Source organism: Suncus etruscus, chromosome 11 (genome assembly GCF_024139225.1).
Source record: "Suncus etruscus isolate mSunEtr1 chromosome 11, mSunEtr1.pri.cur, whole genome shotgun sequence".
Taxonomy (NCBI): Eukaryota; Metazoa; Chordata; class Mammalia; order Eulipotyphla; family Soricidae; genus Suncus; species Suncus etruscus.
Window position 1 is genome coordinate 25,849,329 of NC_064858.1, and position 10,847 is coordinate 25,860,175.

Sequence of the window (10,847 nt, forward strand, 5' to 3'; positions counted from 1 at the left end):
GCCATCCTAGGTTCAGTGCAAAGACCAAGATCACCAACCACAGAAGATGGATTAAAATGACACTGAGGGAACAGAACTTCTAGAACCACAAAGACTGACTTCATCATAAGTCCCACCCCTGGATCTGTGCACATTACTCTTTTTAACTTCAGTATTGCACAATCCTAATCACAGACTAAAGCCATGCATTGTGTGTAACAACCCCAAACTGTTTCAAAAGACATAAAATGGACATGTATTTCTTTAGAATATTTTGTGTTTTTTCTCTGACAACTATAAGTCTTACTAAATATTCTCTTATACGGTGACGATTCTAACCACTTTTTATCTTCTCTTTATGAGCTGTTCAAGAAGGAATTTTGGTGAAAGAGTCCCCCATTTTAATGCTAATTATTTAACCATGTCATGGGGATTGTTGGACTTGTTCTTATGGCCCCCATATGTGCCAATAATGCCACGTGCCATTACTCCTTTTTTGCATAGGCACATTAAAATGGGAAAATACTATACATACAAATAAGATCCTATCTAATAGAGATTGGAATACACAAATCTAGTAGTGCAAAGGGACCTTACACCCTGAACATTGATATAATGATCTGGCACAGGCCTCAGAAGAAAGGGCATTTTTCATTCACCCCTGAACCAGGGAAGCCATCCACGAAACATACAGGTTTGTCTATAACATCACCTGGAAGCAATCCTCTACCACGGAAGACCCTACCACTACTCAGACATCGACCTGCTCAAAAGAGACTTCCCTTAACACTGAGAAGACTTAACAACAACCTGCTTACAGGACAGGGCTTTCTGCATTGCCTTTTAATGGTGAGGTGAAACGAGAAGATGTTCCACATCCTGACTTCAACGTAGAGGATATGCAGATTCCAGGATCTTTAACACAGAAACATCATACCAACAACAGAGACTGTGTGAAAAGTGTGTTGGCACTATGGACAATGTCTTCGATTGGACAATCTAACTTGCCTGGAGCCTAGAGTTGGTCTTATGCCAGGAAACTTCAGGGGTAGGGTCTCTTTGTATTTAGGCCAAGGTTATTCCTTTCCATTCCCCTCATATTTTGGTGGGCCTATGTAAACAACAATTGCCACTCTAACACCGTTTTTACAGTGCTCCTTTGACTCTAATCTTTAAAAAAAACCACTTAAAATTTGAAGTTCACTTAAGCTAATATGCATGTACATGGAAATGTAAAAAATAGTATGCCTCTAATGTTTAAGGAGTTATGTAAGTTTTATGGCTTTAGATTGCCTTGTGTGCTGTTAAGAAATATTATAATGTGTTACAATCCAGGGACTTGAGAGACAAAGTAATTGCACATGGATTCTGTTTTATTTATCTTAATGTTCTTTGACTGAAAGTTCAAAGTTACAATATCAGCAAGGGGACTTCTTCTGAGAATTATGTTATGGGTGATTGTCCTTTCACTGTAACTTTACCTTGTCCTCTTTCTTTGCATCTTTGTTCTCATAATTAAAAATAAAAAATTAAAAAAAAACTAACAAAGAAAGAGAGAAAAGGAAACTTGATAACTCGTATTAGAAATGAAAAAGGGGAGATCACTTCCGATATTGCAGAGATTCAAAGGTAATCAGAAACTACTTTGAGAAACTCTATGCCACTAAAAATGAGAACCTGGAAGAAATGGATAAATTCTTGGACTCTTATAACCTTCCACAGTTGAAGGAAGAGGATGTAGCATATCTAAACACCCCATCATTATTGATGAAATTAAAACAGTAATCAAATGTCTGCCCAAAAACAAAAGCCCAGGCCCAGATGGATTCACTAATGAATTCTTTAAAACCTTTCAAGAGGAGCTAATACCAATTCTGGCAAGACTCTTTCATGAAATCAAAAAAACGAGAATACTTCCAAATAGCTTTTATGAAGTCAACATCACCTTGATCCCCAAACCAGACAGAGATGCCACCAAAAAATAAAATTACACCCAATATCCCTGATGAATGCAGATGCAAAGATCCTCAACAAAATGCTAGCAAATAGGATTCAATGCCTCATCAACAAGATCATTCATTATGATCAAGTAGATTTCATCCCAGGAATGCAAGGATGGTTTAACATCCGTAAATCTGTCAACATAATACACAACATCAACAACAAGAAAAATAAAAATCACATGATCATAACAATAGATGCAGAGAAAGCATTTGATAAGGTCCAACACCCATTCTTGATCAAAACTCTCAGCAAGATGGGAATGAAAGGAACCTTTCTTAATATAGTTAGGGCCATCTATCACAAGCCAGTGGCAAATATTATCCTCAATGGAGAACAACTAAAAGCCTTCCCTCTAAATTTTGGCACAAGGCAAGGCTGTCCTCGCTCACCACTCATATGCAACATTGCACTGGAAATCCTTGCTATAGCGATCAGGCAAGAAAAAGATATCAAGGGAATCCAGATAGAAAATGAAGAAGTCAAGTTTCTCACTGTTTGCAGATGACATGATACTCTACTTAGAAAACCCTAAAGACTCTACCAAAAAGCTTCTAGAAGCAATAAGCCTAGATAGCAAGGTGGCAGGCTACAAAATTAACACACAAAAATCAATGGCCTTTCTATATACCAATAATAATAGGGAAGAAATGGACATTAAAAAAATAACCCCATTCGCATTAGTGCCACACAAACTCAAATATCTTGGAGTAAACTTGACTAAAGATGTGAAGGACCTATACAAAGAAAACTCTAAAACTCTGCTCCAAGAAATAAGAGAGGAAACATGGAAATGGAAGCACATACCCTGCTCATGGATTGGCAGGATTAACATCATTAAAATGTCAATACTCCCCAAAGCATTGTACAGATTTAATGTGATCCCTCTAAAGATACCCATGACATTCTTCAAAGTGGATCAGGCACTTCTGAAATTCATTTGGAACAATAAACACCCTTGAATATCCAAAGCAATTATTGGAGAAAAGAATATGAGAGGCATTACTTTCCCCAACTTTAAACTGTATTAAAAAGCAATAGTTATTAAAACAGCATGGTATTGGAATAAAGACAGACCCTCAGATTAGTGGAATAGGCTTTAGTACTCAGAGGATGTTCCCCAGATATATAGTCATCTAATCTTTGATAAAGGAGCAAGAAGTCCTAAATGGAGCAAAGAAAGCCTCTTCAACAAGTGGTGTTGGCACAACTGGCTAACCACGTGCAAAAAAGTGAACTTAACCCCCAGCAAACATCATGCACATAGGTAAAATTCAAATGGATTAAAGACCTTGATATCAGATTTGAAACCACAAGGTATATAGAACAACACATAGGTAAAACACTCCATGACATTGAGACTAAAGGCATCTTCAAGGAGGAAACTGCACTCTCCAAGCAAGTGAAAGCAGAGATTAACAGATGGGAATATATTAAGCTGAGAAGCTTCTGCACCTTGAAGGAAATAGTACCCAGGATACAAGAACCATCCACTGATTGTGAGAAACTATTCACCCAATACCCATCAGATAAGGGGCTAATCTCCAAAATATACAGAACACTAACAGAACTCTGCAAGAAAAAAACATGTAATCCCATCAAAAAATGGGGAGAAGAAATGGACAAACACTTTGAGAAAGAAAAAATACAAATGGCCAAAAGGCACTTGAAGAAATGCTCCACATCACTAATCATCAGGGAGATGCAAATCAAAACAACTATGAGGTACCACCTCACACCACAGAGATTGGCACACATCACAAAGAATAAGAACAAGCAGTGTTGGTGGGGATGCAGTGAGTCAGAAACTCTTATCCACTGCTGGTGGGAAAGCCAACTAGTCCAAACTCTATGGAAGGCAATATGAAGATTCCTCCAAAAACTGGAAATTGAGCTCCCATAAGATCCAGCTATACCACTCCTAGGAATATACCCCAGGAACACAAAAATACAATACAAAAATCCCTTCCTTACACCTATATTTATTGCAGCACTATTTACCATAGCAAGACTCTGGAAACAACCAAGATGCCCTTCAACAGATGAATGGCTAATGAAACTGTGGTACATATACACAATGGAATATTATGTAGCTGTCAGGAGAGATGAAGTAATGAAATTTTCCTATACATGAATGTACATGGAATCTATTATGCTGCGTAAAATAAGTCAGAGAGAGAGAGAAAGATGCAGAATGGTCTCACTCATCTATGGGCTTTAAGAAAAATAAAAGACATTTCTCAAGTACCTTCAGAGCAAAAGAGAGGAGAGCTGGACGTTACAGCCCACCTCATGAACCTCACCACAAAGAGTGATGAGTTTAGTTAGAGAAATAACTACATTGCGAACTATCCTAACAATGAGAATGTATGAGGGAAATAGAAAGCCTGTCTAGAGTACAGGTGGGGGCGGGGAAGGGAGGAGAGATATTTGGGACATTGGTGGTGGGAATGTTGCAATGGTGATGGGGGGTGTCATCTTATATCACTGAAACCCAACCACAATCATGTTTGTAACCAAGGTGTTTAAATAAAAAATATTAAAAAAAATTTATGTCATCACATAATCTCAAAATTCTACCCCCAAGTCAATATCTTTCAATGGCCAAGACTATAATAAATATATATCCACACATATCAACTTATAAACAAAAAGAGAAAATAGAGACTGAAGTATAGCAGGTAGGAAGCTTACCTTACCCATAGCTATCAACCCAGGTTCAATCTATAGTATGCCCTGAGGATCGACCACCACAAGCAATCCCTAAGCATAGAGCCCGGAATAAGCCCTGAGCTCCACCAGGTGAGGTCCTCAAACAAATTTAAAATAATATTTTGCATAACTGTTTTAAGGTAATCTTTTTCTACTTTAAATAACATTAGTTGCCTGTATGTTCCACTGCTTCTCCTCTGCCGGAAGTATAAGCCTCTTGAAGGATGATAATTTTGTATATGGCAGGGGTGCAGTTAGTTTTATGAGATATCTAGATACCTGAAATTATTTTTATTAGAAGCAATATATTTTATATATTTGATATATTAGAAGCAGTCAAAAACTAGAAAACACTTAATTTAGCTTTCACCAAAAGAGGTTAATTGCTCCTAAATTGGACAGATTTAATTTAATTTTGCACAATAGAATTGTAAAGTTCGCAGTTTGATATCTCTATAAATTCCCTGCTATTCTATCCAATGTCTTTCTAACTGTTTTTATTTTTTCCTTTTTGGGCCACAATAGCCTCAAGGCTTACTCCTGGCACTGCACAGGGGAACCTTATGGGATGATAGGGATTGAATCCAGGTCAGCTCTGTGCAAGGCTAGCACCTTACCCACTGTATTATAACTTCAGCACAGCCCTTTTTTAAAATATATTACTTTATCATAGCCTATATCATTAATACTGATATTAAAAAATATAATAAAATCCAATAATACAGAAGAATAAGATGTTTGACCCAGTGTTATTTAATTGCAATTAATTATTTACTATTCCAGCAAGTGTCCTGAACCACATTTTTGTTCTAAAGCAACAAAATTTTACCAAAAAGAGACCTCCTTAGAGTACACTATTATTAAATCCATATAGAAAAGTTAAGCCACTGTTTTCCTGCATCACTATTAAATTTGAAATTGTTTTTAAATTAGAAAGGCATACAAACTATATATAATTTTCCATAGTGTTTCTTTGACAGCTAATACTTTTCAGACTAAGATGTAAAATACGTACTCAATTGCATTCTTTTTATTTAAAAAAAGAAACTATAATTTATTCTTTGTTCTATAAATAAACTACATATTTAACTCAGAAACAGGTATCCCTCGTTATCAAAAATATAAAAGAAAAAGTTAAGAAAAATTAGCTAATCCTAACTTGCTAAAAGTTAACAAGACTCAATACTCCCATATTCCCTTTTATATTCTTAATAATTTCTACTTCAGATTACTTGCATCATTTTCTGTAGGTTTAATTTAGACATTTTTTTAGAGTTTATAAGAACATAAGTAAGCAGCATCAAAACAACTTTAAGAACCTAGGCAAAATTAAGTATTAGATATATAACTGATAATATCTAAGGATATTTTTATTCTAGTGTTATGGTAGACATACACTCCCAAAATAAACTAATGAAGTTAAAGGTGGTCTGAGAAAGTACCCACAAATCTCAATTGTTTTGAGCTAAAGCATCTATATAATACATTATCCTTCATCTTCGGCATATAACGTCTTTGTTGTCATTTTCAATCTTATTTAATGAACAGACATTGTGTACTAACTATTCTGCTATGCAGATAAAAAGTAACAAAAAATATTCACTGGGTATTTATTATAGCACTTGGCTTGGCAGTAAACTAATACCTTTACTTCAACTATCAACTTTAACAGTAAATTTATGAAGTAGCAATTTACTTTTCTACCACATTTTACAAATAAGAAAATTGAATGCTAGAGCCATGAAGTCATTTTCCCAAAGTTACATAGCTAATAAATGGTTCCGTTAGTTGATTAATAAGTATAATGTGACAAAAATAAGAACACTTAGAAGACCTCAAAGAACTTGAGACTGTTAAAGAATTAACCAGATAACAGGTGTAAACTATATTGTACTGGTTCATTGCTGAATAAGGAGCTAATTGCTTAAAATTGACAGCATCAATGGTATGGTGTGTGTATCGGTCAGGATTCTCCAAAGTAACCAAGAATGTGAATGAAAGAGAGATTAATTTTTATAAATTTTGTTTCTGTGAAAACAGACTGAGGAAAAAAAACAACATTAAACTTTATGTCCAAAAGCTGTCTAATAAGGCCAAATCAATAATACAGCTGATAGAGAACTTGCTGTGTACATGGTCAACCCAGCTTCTATTCTCACCACCACAGATGGGCTCTCTCCAGGACTGATACCTAAGCAAGACTTAAGCAGTTCTGAGAGTGGCCAAAAAAATAAAAACAACACAAAAAGCTGTCTACTAAATCCTTTCTCCTATGGGGAGTTTAGAGTTGTTTTATTAAGTCTTTTAATTGATTGAAGTCCATCCACATTATGGAAAATATTCTGTTTTATTCAAAGTTCATGGCTTTTAGTATTACATAATAACAATGATTAATAATAAAATTACTTTCCAGAAACATTCAAAATAGTTATGGCTATGACTAATTCTCTTGACCCTGTGGCCAAACCAACTTAACATATAAATGATCATCACAAGGTGTTTTAAAAATATACAAAACTCAGGCCTAAACACCAAGCCCTAACTATGGTAAGAACCCTGCAAATATTCTTCTTTAATGAAGATGCAACCCAATTTGAGGACTATATTCTATTCACTTTATTATCCATGTCCATCACAATGAGGGACAAACATTATTTTTGAAAATTCTTGTCAAATTAACTTGGGTAGACATGGCCTGAATTGAATTAGATTTAATTCTTTTTCTGGCCTTTTTAAAATCTCTGAAAGTAGAAAGTATGTCCAGAGTAAATAATGGCAGTGAATTAAGTCCAGAGGTTTGGGAACTCAACTCTGTTCACTTCCTGAATTTCTGTTATGTTGGTTTATAGACCACTAAATAATAAATTACAAAAATGTACAGTGGCCTAAACCAACACACAGTTCATTTGCTTGGTGGTTGTTGTTTTTAGGCACCATGGTATAAAAACTGTTACTGGTAGATTTTCATATATAAAACATCTCAGCACTACAGTCTCTACCAGTGTCCACTTCCCTCTACTACTGTCCTATCTTCCCCATTTTCTCCCTCTGGTAAGCTTCCTCCTGAACCTTATGTTGCCTCTGACCATTTGCTACTCTTTTACTATTCTTCTTTATCTTGTATATGAGAAAGCTCATTCTGTCTCTCTCTTATTCTTTTTTTAAATTAATATCTTTATTTAAACGCCTTGATTACAAACATGATTGTGGTTGGGTTTCAGTCATGTAAAGAACACCCCCCTTCACCAGTGCAACATTCCCATCACCAATGTCCCAAATCTCCCTCCTCCCCACCCCACCCTCGCCTGTACTCTAGACAGACTTTTTACGTTCCTTATTCATTTAAATTGTTATGATAGTTCTCAGTGTAATTATTTCTCTAACTGCACTCATCACTCTTTGTGGTGAGCTTCATGTAGTGACCTGGAACTTCCAGCCCTCCTCTCTTTTATCTCTGAAAATTATTGATAGAATGTCTTTCATTTTTCTTAAAACCCATAAATGAGTGAGACCATTCTGTGTCTATCTCTCTCTAACTTATTTCACTCAGCATAATAGATTCCATGCACATCCATGTATAGGAAAATGTCATAAAAAAAGAAAGTTACAGACCAATATCCCTGATGAACACAGATGCGAATATTCACAACAAAATCCTGGCAAATAGGATCCAATGCCTCATCAAGAAGATCATTCACTAGATCAAGTAGGTTTCATCCCTGTATCTCTCTTCTAACTTCACTCAGCATAATACTCTCCAAATTCATCCACATAGCAGCAAATTGCATGATTATATCATTTCTTATAGCCGAGTAGTATTTTGTTCTATATATTTCTCATAGTTTCCTTAACCTGTCATCTGTTCTTGGGCACCTGGATGCTATCTCATAGTTTCTCTATGTTGGGCATCCAGCCACAGAACAGGGAGAGTGGGGAGTAGAGGTTCATTTTCGTCTCTCCCAGGAAAGAAATGAGAAGTCAGGCAGGCCAGGGAGCTCATTTGAGGGCACTTGAGAAGAATCTCCTTCCTAGCTCACATGGTTATCAGCACAATTCGGTTCCTCAGCTCCTTGCTGGCTCTTGGCCAGCTGCTGCCCTTGATTCGTTGCCATGCAGGCTTCTCCATATGCTGGTTTACTTACAGAAGCCAGCAAGGGAGAGAGTTGCTATGAAAGTTTACCAGGAATAAGAATGCTGCAATCTTATGCAATGATGGGCAGAATACCCTCTCGCCTCTGCCATATTCTACCCCGGTGTCAGGTCACAAGTATCACTTATACCCAAGGGAAAGGGATTATACAATGGCATGAGTCCTAGGTAGTAAGAACAAGAAAGGGGCACTTTACAGTGGGTCCCAACATAGCACACTTTAGTTGGGTTTTCAAAAATCCAACCCTATAACTCTGGAAAATAGTGAGGTTTTTTCCACTATCAGAACTAACATTGGCACATCACATCAGAAAATGCAGTCCAGAAAGATCAACTGAGAGTCCCTCCCATGGAGAGAGAGAATGGCAGCACAAGGAGGCACCTCTCAAAGCATTATCCAGAGGATTGCCGAGCAGTCCCACTGCACCAGAAACATGTTGCCTATGGGGGAAAACAGAAACATTTTGCTGGGGTTGGATAGATAGTTCAGTGGGTAAGGCCTGGCACACAGCCAATCATCTTTCTATCTCTGGCAGGCACACCATATGGCCCTCCAAGCACCGCCAGGAGTGATTCCTGAGTGCAGAACCAGAAGTAACCCTTGGGCATCTCAGGGTGTGGCCCCCAAACACAAACAAAAAAGAAGTGTTTTGTGCTGATCATGTATGTGTGCAAGTACATATATATGTATGAGAGACCATGTATGTATTTATCTTGCATTGCTGCAGAGTAAAGTGCTTAGGAGAGAGATTAGTTTGGTAATAGTAAATAATCAGCACAGTGAGTAAAACGTTTGTCAGGAAGAATTAGTGCCTGTTATCTGAAAGATCAGAGGTGGCTCCATTCCTTAGGTGTGGACTGGCACCCTCTCCAACAGATATACCAGTAGGAGTAATAAGCAAACAAACAAACAAACAGGAGTTGGCATTTTTTTGATTTTTGAGCCACAATCAGAGGAAATACTTAGGTGTTTACTCCTGGCTCTGTGCTCAGAAATCACTCTTGGCAGAGTCAGCATGCAAGGCAAATAAATGCCTTACCCACTGCGGTCACTCTGGACACAAGGATTTGGCACTTTTTTTTGTTTTGTTTTGTTTTTGTTATTGTTTTTGGGCCACACCCAGTAATGCTCAGGGGTTACTCCTGGCTATGTGCTCAGAAGTCGCTCCTGGCTTGGGGGAACATATGGGACTCCGGGGAATCGAACCAAGGTCCCTCTTAGGCTAGCGCTGGCAAGGCAGACACCTTACCTCTAGCGCCACCGCACCTGCCCAGGATTTGGCACTTTTTAAGCATCTATTATGTACCAGAAATACTTTGTTTTTCCCTAAATTTCATTTTAGAAATTTTCACATCTATAAAATATAGCACTGTGAATAGGCTTATATGTATACACATATACATACATATATACATAGCTTCCATGGATAACTGAGTCATTACTGTTCTGCTATTTATTTTTCTTCTATCTATATCTAATTCAGTTCAGTAAGAGTTTCTATTTTTTTCTATACCCATCACTATGGCTCTTACTGATTTTTTTCCATTGTCTGAAATTTCTATGACCTTGCTCTGGATGAAGAAGAGCAAAGCCTCAAACCATTTCATAATGTTCTTGCAAGCACTGTAGAACTGCACAGGGTCACCCCAGACCCACGCATGCTGGAGGTTTGCAGTCTTACTGATTTTTATATTTCCTGTGTCAATCACAATATAAGGCCTATAGTAAAATGTCAGGAATTCCCATTGAATTTGGAGGGGATTAAATTTAGTTGGTAGTTGTGTAAAATTTCTGAAAAAGAAAACTGTTCAGAATAAATAAGTGCCATAGATAAGAATGGAGGTTTACACAGAGACTACTTGGGTGTGAGAATATATAGGCATATATATGTAAGCATATACTATGTAAATATGAACAAACATGTCTAGGAATACACTATTTTTATTAAACTATTTGACAGTATGTTTCAGGCATCTTAACACTGTTTGCATTTCTTGTAACAAGA

At 36.9% G+C, this 10,847-nt stretch overlaps 1 non-coding gene across 1 annotated transcript; it reads right to left on the reverse strand.

Annotated features, from left to right (window-relative positions):
- Positions 1–10,385: 10,385 nt before the first annotated feature.
- On the reverse strand, positions 10,386–10,517 carry LOC126023095 (small nucleolar RNA SNORA9). The gene has a single exon (XR_007500307.1). It is a non-coding gene; the product is annotated as a small nucleolar RNA SNORA9 (small nucleolar RNA).
- Positions 10,518–10,847: the final 330 nt, after the last annotated feature.